This window comes from Trachypithecus francoisi, unplaced genomic scaffold, assembly GCF_009764315.1.
Source record: "Trachypithecus francoisi isolate TF-2019V2 unplaced genomic scaffold, Tfra_2.0 Lachesis_group8, whole genome shotgun sequence".
NCBI classification, from domain to species: domain Eukaryota; kingdom Metazoa; phylum Chordata; class Mammalia; order Primates; family Cercopithecidae; genus Trachypithecus; species Trachypithecus francoisi.
The window spans coordinates 77,956,489-77,974,598 of record NW_022681473.1 but is presented as its reverse complement, the minus strand read 5'-3'; the positions used below and the strand labels follow the sequence as shown (position 1 = coordinate 77,974,598).

Genomic DNA, 18,110 nt, shown 5'->3' with positions numbered 1-18,110 from the left:
ACAATTTATCATTGTGGCAAGAGGAGCAAAGCAACTTATACAAGGTTACAATAGTAATAGTGGATAACTGTGTTTGCTTTTTGAGGTCTTACTATGAGCCAGGCATATTTGGCATGCATTTTCCTATTTAGTCCTCATAACAACTTTATTATGTGAGTATGGTTTTATAGTAAAAGCCTTATTCATGTGTTAGTTAACTTACACAATCGATATTTAATATATTCACCTGTACATCAGGAAATGTGCTTGCTCCTAGGAAAGAAAAGATGGCAAACACTACATTGGGCATACCGGAATGGTGGGGTAACAGAGAATAGACAGCAAGCACAAATGTGAAGAACACAGCATAACTTGGCCATACTGATTTCCCTGGGTAGCAGAAAAGTGGCAGGAGGTGAAGCTGAGGCAGGGCTGGAAGATGAAGGATCCTGTATGGTGTGATGAGGATAATATACATCCCATTGTTCCCTAATGTTGCCATCTGATATGTCAGGTGTCTAGCTTTTGTTCTACTTTCTTTTTGTTTGTGCCTGTATTTCAAAAAATCTCAGTATCACAGGAGAAAAAAAAAAAAAAAACTTTCATAGCAAAATTTGAAAATCAATAAAAAACCATAACTAAAATTTAAAAAGAGTAACTATTTTTGCTGTATTTTCTGACTTTTGTGTGTCTGCATATAATTACATTATTAGGATTGCATTTTACATGGTTTTATATCATGATTTTTCCACTTTTATTCAAATATTAAATGTTTGTGGAGCACTGGCACTTCGTTAGTTTTTGGGATTCGTCTGTGAATAAGATAGCCATGGGCTCTGTACTTATGGAGTTCACACATGGGCCTTATAGTGAACATTTGTGCACCTCATTAGCAAATGGTTTGAAAATATTACTGGAATGGTCATCATTCCAAAAGGCTGAGGAGGAATCTGTAATGGGTTTTCTACTGGAGAGTAGAATGGTCCAATTTGCCTTGGAGAAACTATTGGAAGATGGATTGGAGGGCAGTGAACCAGGAGATAGAGTGGCATGGTAGTTACCATGTTCTGTGGGAACATAATGAGATCTTAAACTGGAGTAGTGGCTATAGATAGGAAAGAAAACCTGGATTTGAGAACACCACCACATTACAAAGACCAGCACAATTAAGCAAGCACTTGTATTGGAGATGATGGAGAGGAAGAAAAGGGCAGTGGTGCCACTTTTTCTGTCACAGCGGGATTTTTTTTGTTTGAACCACTCCTGGAGAGCCTTGAAGCCTGTCTCCTTGCTCTTCTGTCACTAGCTTTTATGTTTGGAAAGTTGTTATTGCTCAGTTGTAAGAGTTGTTGTCTTCCTTTTGAGGCCTGAGTGTGCCAGTGTGCTTTTCCCTTTCATTCTATTTAAAATTTTGATTTCCTCCGTTTCTTGGGATTCTTCCTTTGGTTCAGGATACATTCCCCATCATTTTATATTTCTTGACTCTCATTGAACCTTTTTAGTTTGAAGGATTTCTTGCTGTAAGGGGGGACAGAGCACAACTGAAAGGTATGATTAAGTTACAGAAATTTAACAAGCATGGTTTCTTTTTGTAGTCTATTTTCTTTTTTGAATGTTAGCCTGTTTTTTTTTTTTTTTTAAATTCCAAAATGTGGGTGAATTCACTTATTTTCATTTCCTTTTAGCACCACACTCAATTTCACTCCAAAGTTCCTGCATATTCCTTCAAATTGCTTTCTTTCAAAAAATGTCACTGTCAGCTCAGAAGCCTCCAGGCACAGGGGAGAAATAGTAGGACTTTGGAGAACTCCTTTTCTCAGTTGATTACATTACATTGTAAGTGCTAACTAGATTGAATGACCCATACTTACATGGGGAGAGGAGTCTTCTGTTATTCATTCATTCATTCATTCATTCATTAATAAATATTATCAAATACCTGCTATATGCCAGACAAATGTTCTGGGCACTGAGAATGTAGAAACTTATGAAACAGATAAAACCTTGTCTTCATGGATAAAAACAACAACAAAACATAAATAAAATATACAGTGTGTGATAGTTATTAAGTGCTAATAAGAAAAAGGGAAAAAAGAAAGGAAGAGGCCTATGAATCTGTAGGGAGGCTTGAAATTACATGTGGGTCAGAAGACCTTCTGAAGACATTTTTCACCTCACTCTGACATTCCTTGCTCAACCACTATAATGTTAAACAGCCTGCTTAAGGACACAATGTTTAGTACCTTTAGGACTGGCTGACCCACCTTTCTTAGGTACTGGATTTCTAATCCTCCAAATCCCTGTAAGTGTGAACTTTGAAGAGAAGCTTTGTACAGTGTTGGGGAGGGGGGACATGAGATTTCACAAGCTAATATAATCAAGAAAGTACAAGGCCTTATTGTAAAATATAGAAGGCATGTTCAGCGTCTTTTTTCCTTCCATGCGTAATGCTATTGAGGTTGTCCTTCTGAATGTCTTAGCGAGAATGTCTTGCCTGTGCCAGATTAGTATTCAGAGTCAACACTTAGAAGCTCAGGAACAATCCTGCAGCATTGACAAACTGGAGTGTCAAACTTTTTTAAAATTCTTTTTAAAGATCTCTGATAAAGCTCTGCTAACTTTCTGACTATAGTATTACAACATTTACAAAACTGAGGCCTGGATTTAACTGTCTGCCTGAAGCAGAGATGGTAGATTTTGGGGATAGCTATGAATTCCTTCCTTCATTTTGAGATCAGAGAACATTTCCCGTAGGTATCCTTCTCTTAGACAGTCAATCTACTAAAAATTAGAGTCCTTTTGAGTGACGACATAATGTCTGGTGATAAATACCTGATTTCCTTTCTTTGCATCGCTGAAACTTCTGAGTCAAACTTCTGGCTTTGTCCCCATGGGCACATCCAGCAGAAATCCTTCAGGTATCATCAACTTGGACATCTCTGCAGTTGAAACTTTCAGGGTTTTAGATGAGTTAGTCATTGAAACCAGCCTCCATCTTACCACGGACCCTACTACTGAGGGAAATTTACCCTCTTGCTCTTCAGTCCTATGGAGTAAGTTTCCATGAGAGTTTTCATGACTAATGCTGTTGCTGGAGCAATCATGGTAGCCCCTGGCTGGCAAGTGAATTAAGAGAGAAAAAATAAAAATTAAATACATGTTGGTGTCTCTGGTTTTTCACATTATCTCTCCCAATATTAAAACCAAAGGAAAGAAAATAGTCTTTTCTGAGTCATATTCTTTGATTTTTAACATTTGCATTATTTTGCTTTCTTGGCTGTATTTCATTGAATTCCCCCGTGGATTCTCTAGGTGATGTATAATTGGGGTACTTGTGTGTCCCATTTTGCCCCCCAAATTCCTGGTTTATACCTACTGTTCCAGCATAATTATTAATAATACCTTCATTTTTAATTTGTAATTTAAATTTCCATGGTCACCCCGTAGATCATGAGCTCAACTTATTTTACTCTCTACATCATACTTTAGCTCTAATAATGGATATTTTAATATTCCTGTGCCCATATCCCATTTTTATAATCTGCTTTGGCAGATCTGTTTCTTTAGGATAAGGGCCCTGCCCTTCTCTTGTTAGTACATCTTCAGGGCCTATTTCAGAGGCTGACTGGGTTCTGCTACCTGCTGACCAAATTACCTGGTACATTCTTGGTGCCCATTGCCTGAATCTCCATCAGTTGCTGTTTTTGAATTCACTCTCTAATCACACCCACTCACCTAGAGCTACCGTGAGCATTAAGACATAATAGCATAAGAGATAATGTGACTGGGCGCGGTGGCTCACACCTGTAATCCCAGCACTTTGGGAGGCCGAGGCAAGCGGATCACGAAGTCAGGAGTTCAAGACCAGCCTGGCCAACATAGTGAAACCCCATCTCTACTAAAAATACAAAAATTAGCCAGGCATGGCGTTGGGCACCTGTTAATCCCAGCTACTCAGGAGGCTGAGGCAGGAGAATCCCTTGACCTGGGAGGCAGAGATTGCAGTGACCCAATATCATGCCATTGCTCTCCAGCCTGGGCGACAAGAGCAAAACTCCATCCCCCACCCCCCAAAAAAAGAGAGAGAAATAATGTATGTGGGGCCCAGATGCATAGTATCTGATCCCACCACACACAGACACACACTTTACATACTCTACACCATTCCTACTGTCTCTACCCACAGCCTATAAGCTGCTCTACCTGTGATGCACACAACAGCCACACTCTGGTGGAAAAGTCTGTTTCTGTATCTTAGCCCTTTCCAGCCTGCTCCATTCTGCTCACATAACGGAGTGGATCAGGTGTGGCTATGCTCACAAATACACCACCACAAACACTAGTGTAGGTGGGAAAGAATGGAGCAAGTTGTACCTATGCAATATCGGGGACAAAAGTCAAATTCACAGAAAGAACCTCCAGTGCCTCCAGTTCTTGCTTTCCCTACACCAGTCCTACTCCTAACAGATATCTTTGGTTCTTTCTATGTTATTTATAGTGACTTTTTGGACCCACCCTCTCTCCCAAAATGTTCTAAGAGCAACAGGTGCACTGGGAAGAAGCTTATGTTAAATTATACTCAATTTTTGCCTCTTATTTTGAAGCTAAAAATAAAAATGTTAATGTGTATTCTTCTGCTGAGAAAAAGAATATATCTAATACTGTTTTCTATAAGATGGTATTAGTTTCTCTTAGGGAGAGGAATGGATGTTTCACAGTGTAGTGGATTTTTCTCATGTTGTTTGGCTTTCTAACAACTGTTAAATACATTTGCTATCTTTGGGGAATTTCCAGCTGCAGGAAGCTCACCTCGCCAAGAAGAACTCATAAAACTTTCTTCTTTTGCTTCCTTTGCAGCTAGGCACAGGCAGATGACCTAGATTCCACCAATTGTAGGTTGTAGGCATCCATCTCCAAATAATTTAGATGAAGTTATAAGGTATACCTCCACTGACTTAATTTATCACAGCACATTTAACCCTGTATTTTTAGCTGAACTGATTTGAGCTGGTTATACTTAGGGACATAAAAGGAAGGGCCTGATTTAAAATCTAAAACCGGAGCAAACTTAGAATCACTTAGAATCATAATATACAGGAAAGATGGCTGTGTTTAATAGTGATTTCACATAATGTCCACCAGTCTGTAGTACAACTATTTGAGTCATCACTTCTGACAGATTATTAATGTGGTACATGAAGAATGAAAATTGTTTTCTGAAGTTGGGAATAGTTGAAGTGTATATGAGTCTCAAATTGAAGCTAGTTAGCTATTTAAGGATCAATGTAAATTAATAATAATATTTTATCTTTAGCTAATCAATTCTCTAGAGGTTCCCTATATCAATGCTTGTAATTTACTAGACAGTCTGAGGTCCAACTGTGACTGAGATACTGTATAATAGGAGAATAGAAATGAACAATCAGAGGCTATAACCATAGTTTGGTTTGTATAAGGCAAGGTGTTGCATATGTCATTCTATCCTACATGGTTCATATTTTCATTACTTAGAGCTCAGATCTTTCCTGTTTCATGTTTGGACAATCATAATAACTTGACTCCAGACTTTGCTCACTGTAGTGTTTTGCATGCTATTAAAAACTTAACCTGCTCAAGGGATGACTTTGTTTTTGTCACTGCCTAGTTAAAGAATCTTCTGTAGGTTCTACTTCTTAATGATTTAAATTTAGACACCTTAGAACATGCATTAGCAAGCTATGGCCTGTGGGCCAAATATGGCCTGCCCTGTATTGTAAATAAAGTTTTGTTGGAACTCAGCTGTGCTCATTGGTTTACATGTTATTAATGGCTGCGTTTATGTTACAACTACAAAGTTAAACTGTTGTAACAGAGACCTTATAGCCTGCAAAGCTTCAATTATTTACCATCTGACCCTTTATGCTTCAAAGTTTACCACCGATGCCTCAAAATAAGAATAGCTTCTCTTTAGCCAAGCACTGTGCTAGTGACTTTACATGCATTTTAGCTTATCCTTGAAATAATCTTGTATGGTAAGTACTGTTACTTTTTCTGTTCACAGAGGAAGCAATTAAAGTTTAAATTAGAGAGTGACTAGCGAAAGATCTCATAGTGGTGTGTGGAAGAGTCAGGATTTCAAGCTAGATATGCTGACAGAACAGCTTAACCACCCAACCTCCACACTGCACTGTACTACCTTACAACTTTTTCTAGTCTGATCTTGTATAATAACTATTTATTGAGCAATTGATACATGGTAGACCAGGGACTGGGATAGATAAATGAGTAAAATGTGGTCCTAATCTCTAGGAGTTTAAAGTCTAATGACAGATATACAGATGTGTAAGTACATCTTCCAAGAAATGTGACACAATGGAGCAATTCACATGGAATTGTTGGGTGAGTTGGATAAGGAAGGGTCTTTTCTCACATGTACTTTTATTCTAGTTGTTGTCAGAAACGTATCTTTTTCTCATCTTTCTGCTTTTGTTCATGATGTTCACACTGTATGGGATTATAATGCAGTGGACATTCTTTTTCTGTGTTTCATTTTGCCCAACAAAGTCCAGCTCTGGATGTGAGAGAAGAAACATAGAAAAATACCCTGGCTTTAGTAGTAAGGAGTCTTCAGAACTCCAATTAGAATCCCTGATTCTGATACCCTGCCCCAACAAATAATTCTTGCTCTGGCTAACTATTAACTCTTTCTTCAGGAATTGCCTGACTCCAACATATTTTTTCTACAGATACCTATGGAAAGGGACTTAAGCAATTCATGACACCATGGGCTGACTGTAAAAGAGGATCCATGCTTCAGTGCACAGGATGCACCAAGAATCTCTTGAAATTATGTATGCAACTTTTTCGTGCCCATGTATTATTTGTAGAGAGGGCAATCATTTATTGCATACTAAGAACCTTCCAGGCATTTCACAGCTATTATCACTAATTCTTACAATAATGAGGCATTATCCCTATTTTCCATGGAGAGAAGGAGTCGTGGCATGATTAAGGGACTTGCTCAAAGCCATGCATGCAGCCTTGTGTCGTGATTCTGACCCCTAGCTATCTGGTCAAAGCCCACATTTTCCATGATCTGCGAAAGTGTTTCAATGCTTCTCAGCAATCTTTCTCAGATTCAGAATTCCTTGTGATCCTAGAGCTGAGTCTAGTTGAGGAAAGGCCTGTTTATCTGAGGTCAGAAGGATGCAGCCACTCCAAGAGCTATCTCCACTGTGGTTTCATCTCTCTAGGCAAGGACATACATCAGAAGAGAGGGCTGAACTGCACTATATGAGCTGGCCTAGCATATATCTATCTCCTAGGTAGTACCAGCCATATCGGTTGGAGAGAGGACACCTCTTGAGGAAACCTGTAGAGGCCATATGATGTATGAGGGTAGGAAGGTAGGAAGGGAACACAGACTTGTAAAATCTTCAGAATTTTCAAAGGCAGAGATGGAAGGAGAAAGGTATTCTAGGCAGAGGAAACAGCATGTGGAAGGCATGGAATTGAGAAATAACAGAAAGTGCTGACAATGCTGAAGTTCAATGAGGCTGAAGTATAACGTGGAGGGGAAACAGAGAGCAAAGCTTTGCAGTGTGTCAGACCATGTCCATTAACATAAACACTTCTGGCTGAGAATTCTAATGGACTGTAGAAGTCTGAACTCAAAGATTCAACAGTTTCTTAGTAATGTCCAAAAATCAAAGGACGACCATACTTGGTTTTTATTAAAAAAAATGCCAACTAAATAACAATTCTTATTCAATTAGTGCCTTTTCCTTAGAAAATTTGGCAAATCCTAATATAAGGTATAGCGCTTTTCAGCCTCAGCACTATTGCATTTTGGGCCAAATAATTCATAGCTGGGACTAGGAGGGAAGTGTGTGTGTGCTGTGCAAGACAGGATATTTAGAAACATTCCTTGTCTCTACCCACTTAAGATCAGTAGCACCCAACACCCCAATCAGTTGTGATCATCAAACATATCTCCAGACATTGCCAAATGTCCTCTGGTTGGAGGGGCAAAATCACTCCCCACTGAAATCACAATTAAACAGTCATCAAAAAATATGTCTTGTGCCCAGTTGGTTCTGCTGTTTTCTAGGGGGTGGGGACAGAGTCAGGTCCGCCTTGATTCTGCCTGAAAAAGAGAATCCTTGTAGGCCTGTTCCCATGAGTCTGTGGGAGGAAGAAAACATCTAGAAAGTAAGGTGTGTTATCTTTGAGCTTGGATCTTTCCTCCTGGATCTCTATCTCTAGCCATGGACTTGTTTCTAAAACTTCAGACTTCCATATTCGTCTGGATCTCTACTTGGATATCTCTCAGAGAACTCCTCAAACCCAACATATCTGAAACGGAATTCATCAGCTTTTCTGCAAACATAATTATCCAGTTTGGAGACCCCACATCCACACAGGCACTCAGGCTGGACACGATATAACCAGGTCCCACATTCTTTAGAAACCCCTCATTCTTGAGCATAGAAGACCCCAATAGTGAGATTTTTTTTCTGCTTCTCCAAGCCTATCTCTACTCTTTCCATTTATTCCATGGTTATGCTAAACTGCATCAAGTCCCCCATCACGGCTTGGTATTTCCCCAGGCTTCCTAGCTGTATGCACCTGTCTCTCACTCTTCCTTCAGGACTTGGCTCTAGTGTCAGCTGTTACAGTGTCTCCTATACCTTAACATGCTATGTTAAGATGATTTCCTTATGGGGCTGGCCCCTGCACTGCGTTGTGAATCCTCCTGGTCATTACCCAGCACAATGGCATGCACGCAGAGTGATCACTTGGTCAGCATTTATTGGATGGAAAAGAATATTTTGATGCACTGCCTTTTAAGGAATCTTTCAAAAAGATTGTTTTACTCTATTATTCTTGGCCCTGCCCATGTGGGGTACTTATGTCCTTAGATAACTGTGTAGAAACAGAAAAATTAATTTACTGCTGTAATTCCCAGGAGGAGTCCACATTATGTAACTCCTTTCATCCAGAAAGCTCTTCAGAAACTGCACAGCAAGGATATTGTAGTGCCCTGCAGTGTGGATGGGGACATAAACAAGAAAAATGAAGGTGAGGGAAGCTGTACCCTCCCCGGCTCCGCCCCTCCTCCCCCAATGCCTTGCCTTGGGCCCTCAACTGAGATCTGCAGATTCTTTGCTTGGCAATGCCACATAACATTCCATAAGAATCTAACATGAGCTTGTGCACCGAATTATACAGGTCATTCCTACTTCACACTCCAGGACCAGAATATAGCAATTTTCTTCACTGAAATTCTTACAATCCTGTTTTACATGTATCTCTCATTTGTGTTTTAGCTACTGTCAGTTGAGCCGCCTGCAATGGCTGTCAAATTTGTCTTTTTTAAAGAAAGAAACAGAATTATGGGGAGGATTTTCAATGATTTTCATTGATGAGACCAGGTCTAGACTTCAGATCCAGTCAAGCACTCTATCTATTCCATGACAGTGATTCTTGTAAAAGTGGTGCATCAGGGTCACGTAAGGAGCTTGCTAAGATTGCAGATGCCTTGGACCTATTCTCAGAGAAGTCTGGAGGGGCTTAGAATGTATGTTTTGGAAAACACTGCTTTGGTGATTTCGACTTGCACCCTGGTTAAGATGCATTGTGTTGGAATTTAACTCATTTATTCATTCATTTATTCATTCTCGAAGTATTCTTTGAATACCTACTATACACTCAAGTAGGTACTTTGCTAAGCACTGGGACACTGATAATAGAGGGCACAGTTTCTTATTAGGTTCAACTCCTGGAAGACACCCAAATAAAAAAATAATTACAATATAGTATGAAGTTCCAGATAATTTGATGGCTTTTACAAGAGCAGTAAGAGCAGCTGAAGAAAAAGTTGTTACCTGCACCTGTGAGTCATGCAGCTTCTTTGATGTTTAATCTAGGTTGCCAAGAGTAAGAGAGGCCTCAAAGGAAGACTGAAGAGAAGCACTGAGAACTCCTTTTTAATGGATACTGTGTAGTGTGGCATTAGGAACCCACCTTTAGGAACTCCTGGATATTTCATTTTTAGAAAGCAAAAATAAGCTTCTCATCATTTTTCTGAGATATCTAATCAAGAACGTGTTGTTCATTTTTAGAAAGCAAAAATAAGCTTCTCTTCATTTTTCTAAGATATCTAATCAAGAACGTGTTGTTATTGCAGAGTTAACCTATCATTATCAGTCATCAAAAAATTGTCAAAACAAGACCACAAAGAATCTTATTAAGAATAATAATAAAAATTGTATTTATAAAATACATGTTTAACAGGTCTTGTGATAAGTGCTTTATTTCATTTAGTTCTCACAAACCTTTATGAAATAGGTGCTATTACTATGCCCGTATTATATAATAAGGAACTGAGACTTAAAAAAGTTAAACAATTTACCCAATATCCCATGGTTAGCAGGTGGCAGAGTCAAAATTAGAACCCAACTGTCTCTATTCAAATCCCTCCTTCCCTATTTTTTTGTTTTTACTTCTCTGTGTCTAAGTGATAGTCTTATATTGCTATTTCTTGATTTACTAGATTTCTACATACTCATTAATAATTTGCTTTTCCAGATGACAATTTAATTTTCTTACCTACTTCCCCCACTCTCCCATCTTTTCAGTAAAATTCTATCACTGCTTTTGGTTGAATCATGACAAAAATCGTGGTTTATATCATTAAAAATGAAAATATTATTCACTCACATAATTGGCTGTCTGTGCTTATTTTCAATGAATCTTAATTCCTTAATGTTTAAAAAAATGTCCATTATATTATTTATTCTGTTGAGACTGGTTTTGTTTTGGAGATCTCCATCTCAGAATCCTCTCCTTTCCTCATGCAATTTATTTTGAATGCCCTATAGAGCCAGCACACGGCTGTAATCCTGAGACTTTGCTTTGACATTCTTGTGTGTGGGAGTGCCTGCTCCCTGGATTCCAATTATTTGTCCTGTTTTGCTGGAACATAGCCTCCTGCTACTGCTTAGGAAAAGCTGCATGACATTTCTGGGTAGTTGATGTCTTCAAATATGTGTTTTCTAACCCTCACACAATTTTAACTCTCTAGATGGGTGTAGATTCCTCGGTTTAAAATGATTTCCCCTTAAACTTGAAGGCACTGCTTCATTGTAATATAACATTTAGCATAACTCTTCAGAAGTCTCATGCCATTCTCATTCTTAAAGCTTTGTGCATAAGCTATTTTCTTTTGTCTGATAGTTATTAGAATCGTGTCTTTACCCCTGGTAATCTGAAAGTCCACAATCCTGTGCTCTATATAAACCTTTGTTCATTTATTGTTCTGGGCCCTTTGTAAGCTGTTTCAACTTACAAACTCATGTTCTGAAAACTGTTATTTCTTTGATAATATTTTTCCCTTTTTTTCTGTGTTCTTTACTTATGAAACTCCTAGTTTGGTGTAACCTGAACTAATACGTCTATGAGCCTATGATTTTTTCACATATTTTCAGCACTTTAGCTATTTTTGTTTTATTCTGTTTACTAGTTTGCTGCAATTTTCCAGTCTTTTATTATACTTTTTAATTTCAGCAATCATAATTTTAATTTTGAATAACTCAATCTTATCCTGATTATTCTTTTTCAAAAATTCTATCTTAAGAGTGTAATAGTTTATTATATTTGTGAAGATACTGATTTTTCTGAAGTTTTTTTCTGATTTTTGCATTATCTATTTCATTAGAATTATTTTTTCAGTTCCACTGTTGTTTTTCTATTTTATGTTGATGGTCCCCTTTAAAAATTTCGAGAGCAAGACCATCAGAAGCAGATACTGAGCTCTGTGTGTCTAGGAAGGCTTGTTGAATAGTGGCTATGGTGATTGTTGATTTGTGGGTTTTGCTTTAGGTTGGTTTTCAGTGGGGACTGCATGTCAGTTGTTGAAGGTCTTTTCTCTATAGAAAAACTCTTCTTTCGCACTAAGGGTGAAGATGTCAGAGTTCTTAATAGAGGGAAGAAGTAGCCCAGCTGCCATATTTGCATACTTTTAGTTGATTATTTTTTCCATCTCCATACCACCTACAGGGGCATGCTAGTTGGTATCTCTTGAGTCTCAAGTCTCCTTTCTTTAGTTTATTCAGAAGATAAACCAGAATTTGACTTGCAGTGTAAATGTCTGACTGCTGGTATCCTATATGGAAAAATGGAGAAGGGACAGGGTTGATGTCCCCATTTGGACTTTCAACCAGTCTCCCTGATTTCAACTACAATTACTATGTAAGTGTTGAGGTTCTTGGATTTTGAGGTAATTAATTAGTCCTACTATTTTCAATATCTGCCTCTACACACCCTTTAGACCATGCTATCTACACCCTGTTAAACCTATTATTACTTCTCTATTACTTTTAGATTTCTAAAAATGTGCAAATCTTTTGAATGCTGATGCTCATGTTCTCATTCTTTCTAGCTTTCTACTTCTAAAAGAAAACCAGTAGACAAAGGCATTGTCTCTTCTGTCAGAACCAATATTAACTTTCTTGATCTTCAACCCTGGGCAGAGTGGCTTCCTTGTTTTAGAAAGGGTTATGTTACTAAGACATGTTTGCCCTCTCCTTCTCTGTTACTTTACTTTTTAGTATTGATTTTGTCTGACCTTTGTTTTGTGGTCCTTTGCCGCCTTTGTTGTGTCTTGTTTGCCACATTTGAAGCACCTTTAGATTTGTGGATGACAGTCCTACCCTCCCAAGGCCTTCTGTTTTATCTCCATCTACTTCACTGCTACCGAGGTATTGATTTCTTGAGAAAGCCTGGTGAGATTGGGGGAAAATCAATATCCCATTAAACAAAAGTGAGGAGCAGCAGCAACTCCTCTGTAGCCTGTCTGTGGACCTAACATGCTAGGGGAATGCTCAAAGGCTGGGTTAGCCTGTGGTGTCCAGAGATATCCTACAGTGATGGAATAGCCCTAGGGATAATGTAGAAAAGCCAACGACAAATGCTTAAGATTTGTAAATCCATTTCCTTGAACTAAATGAAGTGGTGTCGCTTTTTGAGAATAATTTTGCTTGTCAAAGCTTGCTCCAGAGGAAAGAAGTTCTCTCTTGAGAACTTTCATAATTCCCGGTCACTTTGAATTTTCTAGTGTAAGAAAAATTGTTGATTAGCTATAAGGCAAATTATTTAACTTTCATTTCTCCTGGGGTTTTCAAAATGAAAGAGGAATGACAGCATTGAGATGCCAGGATACTATATGTTTCTGAAATATTATGTTGTAAATCCCATTTTTAAATACCACCCCAAAAGGCTCGTTCTGGTTGTTCTTCCTGCATGAGTCTCTTTAAAAAGGAAGAGTTTCTTTGGAAGACTGTTATCGCCTTCTATGTCATCTGGTTATAAGTTTAGTTTCTGTGTTTCAGATTTTTGTAAAGAAGCACAGTCATGAGCAGTAAATGCAAACTATCAGAGTCAAAAGAGATCTCGCATTACCATAGTAGTTGAAACCCATATTTAACCCCCAAAGTAGCATTATATATCTTCTTCTACCATTTGCATGGAAACACAAGAATATTAGATTTGGCGAACACTTTAAATTAACCTGTGGTCTAAGTACTTATTTTATGGTTTTATTTATTCATTTATTTTTCAAATAATCATTGAGCACCTCTATGTTACAGGTACTATTTTAGGCATTAGGGCTATACCAGTGGACAAAATAGATAAAATCCCTCTCACCTTGGAACTTGCACTATAGTGAGTAAAGACAGGTTATAAAATGGAAATAAGCATTAAATATAGTTTGTCAAGTGGAGATAAGTGCTAAGCAGAACATGAACGCAGGGGAGCTTGTGTGGCATATGTAAAATGTAGGATATAGGGAGGAGTACAAAGAGAAGAAAGCAGTTTTAGACAGGCGACCAGGGAAAGATGAAACCTTCCCTGGTCACAAGAGGGAAAAACAAAAACACACAAGAGGGTGGTGTTGTTGTTGCTGTTGTTTTTTAAGTTAAATATTTGAAAGATTAGCACTATTGAGCCATATAAATTCACGGAAAGAAAATGATCGAGGAAGTGGATATAGCATGAGCAGAGGCACTCTGGCAGGAACTGACAGCGGTATTTTTGGAACAGCAAGGCAGCCAGTGAAGATGGAGCAGAGTGAGCAATAGCAGAGTGATAGAGATGAGGTCAGAGAGGTGATGTCGTTCTGTTGAGTTTTTAGATAATTGTAAGAACTTTGGATTTTTCTGTGAGAGAGAATTTTCTGTGCAAGAAGCCATTGGGTTTAATCAGAGATGTGATATGATTTGATCTAAAGGATCATTGCAGTGGTTTTGTTGAACCTGAATTATAGTGAGAAAGGCTGGAAGCAGGAGATCAGCTGGGATGCTATTGCAATATCTAAGAAAGAATAGTGAGAAATACTAAAATTCTATGTTGTGTTTATGAATGTTTATCAAACACAGGATTTCCTTGCAATTTAAGTAAAGGTAATGACAGAAAGGGAGGATTTAAGGATGTCTAAACAGTTTTTGGCCTAAGCAACTGTAAAAATAGAATTGGCGGCCAGGTGAGGTGGCTCACACTTGTAATCCCAGCACTTTGGAAAGCCGAGGTGAGGGGATCACTTAAGGTCAGGAGTTTGCAACCAGCCTGACCAACATGGAGAAACCCCATATCTACTAAAAGTAGAAAAAATTAACCAGGCATGGTGGCAGACACCTGTAATCCCTGCTACTCAGGAGGCTGAGTCACAAGAATCGCTTGAACCCAGGAGGGGGAGGTTGCGGTGAGCCTAGATTGTGCCACTGTACTTCAGCCTAGGTGACAGAGCAAGACTCTATCTCAAAAATAAATAATAATAATAGAGTTGGCAGTTTTTGAATGGGGTCATGAGATACAGAGGGATCAATGGGGAAGAGATATCAAGATTCATTTTTTGTATGTTAAAGTCTAAAAGATTACTATACATGTAAGAGCAGATGTAAAGTAAGTAGTTATGTATGATTCTGCAGTTCAGGATAAAAGTCCAGGCTGCAGATATGTTTGGTTGTTTTGAATATATAGGTAATATATAAAGATCCCTTGGGAATGAGATTACCTTGGGAATGAGTATAGATAGAAAAGAGAAAAGGACTAAGGACTAATATCTTGGCATTCCTACATTTAGATGAAGAAATGAGGCCCCAGAGAGGGGAAGTAATAGAGGTAGCATAGGCGTTTTTCAGAATAGCCAAGACTAGAACTCAGTGGACTCTCCTCAGTAGACAGCCCTAATACGATTACTTTTGAGTAGCCGGACTTTTCACTTTTTTTCTCTATGCTATTCTTCTGAGTAGTAAACTGGGAAGATTTTGGACAAGAAAAAAGTCAGATTATACATCATTGGTTCTCTCTTTAAATAATCAAAACTTACATTCACTTACAGTGTTTCTGCTAGTTGGTGGGTCTAAAAATTAAAGTAGGAAAATAAAGTTATTAAATGATTATCCCCCTCTATTCTGTCAACAGTGCATTTTCTTTTAAGTCACTGGGAGGTCTAGCATGGGTCAGAGGTGTCTAGGGTGTAATAGGAGCAAACTTTGACCAGATTTTATAGTAGTTAGAGATTTTAAAATCTGACTTAAAGAGCATAGTAGCAAGCCTAAATTTTAGATCTACAAAAGGGCCAAAATATTCAGAAACTTTGTAAATGAGTTCATCATCTAGATTGAAAGTCAGCTTTTGTTACTTGCCAAGAATGTTCAAAATGTTAATATATAACATTCACATAAAACTTTCAAATTTTCAAAGTTTCCAACATTTATTTTCTTATTTGGCTTTCACAAATTCCCGGCACAGAATGACTTTTCACTCTTTGGTAAGACTTGTTTATTAAGAAGTCCTGCTGTTGTTCAAGTGGATTGGCTTTGGGAACCCTTACCATTCTGGTTGTCTTACTTGGACACTGTGATCTGTCCGTATGCCAGTTTAAGTGGAGTGGCCAGATCTGTTGACAATATACTAGATATCGACTGAACAGAGCACGGGATAATGGGACTCTAACCTACCTTTCCTGGGCCACAATATTTCTATTGTATGCAGTAGTTCACTACATTAATTTATTTTCAACAGCTGTATCAAACTGTTAGAGACATGTTGTACGTATGGTCAACTAAAAATCCCTTATTTTTCTAAATAATATGCTGTCAAATGAAATCTTGTGCATTTAAACTATTAACTTGAACTCACATGTAGAATTTTATTATTAATATCTGTTAAATATTATTCTGTGGTTTCAATCTACAATTCCAATTTCACTTTTAATCTGTTATTTTTACCCTTAAAAGTAAAACATCTAGCCTGGGTGTGGTGGTGCATGCCTGTAATCCCAGCACTTTGGGAGGCAATGCAGGCGGATCACCTGAGGTTGGGAGTTCAAGACCAGTCTGACCAATATGGAGAAACCCTATCTCTAGTAAAAATACAAAAAGTTTGCCAGGCATGGTGGTGCATGCCTGTAATCCCAGCTACTTGTAAGGCTGAGGCAGAAGAATCGCTTGAACCTGGGATGCAGAGGTTGTGGTGAGCCGAGATTGCGCCATTGCACTCCAGCCTGGCCAACGAAAGTGAAACTCTGTCTCAAAAATAAAAAATAAAAAAGTAAAACATCTTTTTCAGTTAGAGTTGTGTTCATCTACGTTTGAAAGAGACCCTAAAAAGAGTGACTTAACCAAAGAAGAGCTCATTTATAACATGAAACAAGTCTTGAGGTATGTACCCAGGGCTGGAGCTGCAGTTCAAGGACATCATAAAGGGCTCAACTTCCTGGATCACCAGCCTCAGCACATGACTTTCTCCCTCATGGTTATAAGATGAGGGTATTTGTTCCTGTTTTCTTTTCCTGTTTAATACATTTCCATAAACTTGGCAGCTTAAAATAACACACATTTATGATTTCACAGTTTCCATGGGTCAGTAGTCCTAGCACAGGTTGGTTGGGTCCTCTACTCAGATTCTCATCATGCTAAAACCAAGATGCTGGCCATAGCTGTGTTCTCATCTAAACCTTGGGATCCTCTTCCATGCTCATTCAGGTTGGTGGCAGAACTCAGTTCCTTGTGGTTGTAGGACTGAGGTTTCTGTTTTCTTGCTGGCTGTTGCCTGGGGGTTGCTCTCAGCTCCTAGAGGCTGATCTGAGTTCTTAACCATGTGGCCTTTTTACAGCATGGCAGCTTACCTCTTCAAGGTTAGAAAGAGAATCTGTCTCTAGTTTGCTACAATGAAATCTTATGGAAGGTAGCCTAATCAAGGGACTGACTATGCCGTCCTATTCATAGGTTCCACCTGCACTCAATGGGCATGACCCTAGGAGGTGGGCATCTTGGGAACATTAGAATTAGAATTCTGCCTGTCGTATTAGTTTCTAGGCAGGATTAAGTAACCTGGAAAGGTTAAGGGTAAAAGGCATGTAACAACTAACTCTGCTTGCCCCTCTTTTTAAGTTTAGAAATCAGATGAGATCAAGCACATTCAAAGTGGTATGGCCATAGATTAAAGTTCAGAAATTGATAGTTTTATCGGAAACCCCACTTAGTAGACTTTGTTTACATTTCATTAGTCATAACTGCAATTAGCACAAGGAAGCCAGGGAAATAAAATTTTAGCTACCTATGCAAAAATCAGCATTCTGTTAAAAAGGAAAAGGAGATATTGCATGTTGATAGCCAGGGTAAAAATTGAAATGCCGAAGTAGAGAAAATAAATTTGTTTTGTTTAGGAAAAATGGAAATTAATAATGGAAAAAAAATCACACAGAAATTCCTACACAGGATTAATCACTGCTAACATTGTCATACGTGACAATGAATATCATATTGCACACAACATGATATAATTAAGTACATTAAAAATGTACTATAAGGATTTCTATGGAACTATTTGTAAATATGATTTTTAATAACTGAACAATACCATATTATAAGGATATTCATAATATCCCCTATCATTAACCCTCCTTTTCTTATAATACATTTTTAGTTTTTACTATTTTAAATAATGTAATGATCGGTATTTTTGTATGCAAATTTTTTTATATATTTAAGGTTATTTTATTAAGGCTTATTCTTAGATTTGCTAGATCAAAGGGAATGGACATTTTTATGTTCTTGTCACATATTTTCATAGATTTTCAAAAATGA

At 38.1% G+C, this 18,110-nt stretch overlaps 1 protein-coding gene across 1 annotated transcript in view; it reads left to right on the top strand.

The window, feature by feature from the left end:
- Positions 1-18,110, top strand: part of RAB38 (RAB38, member RAS oncogene family) — a 62,386-nt gene that overhangs the window by 27,831 nt on the left and 16,445 nt on the right. The gene's annotated exons all lie outside the window — the stretch shown is intronic.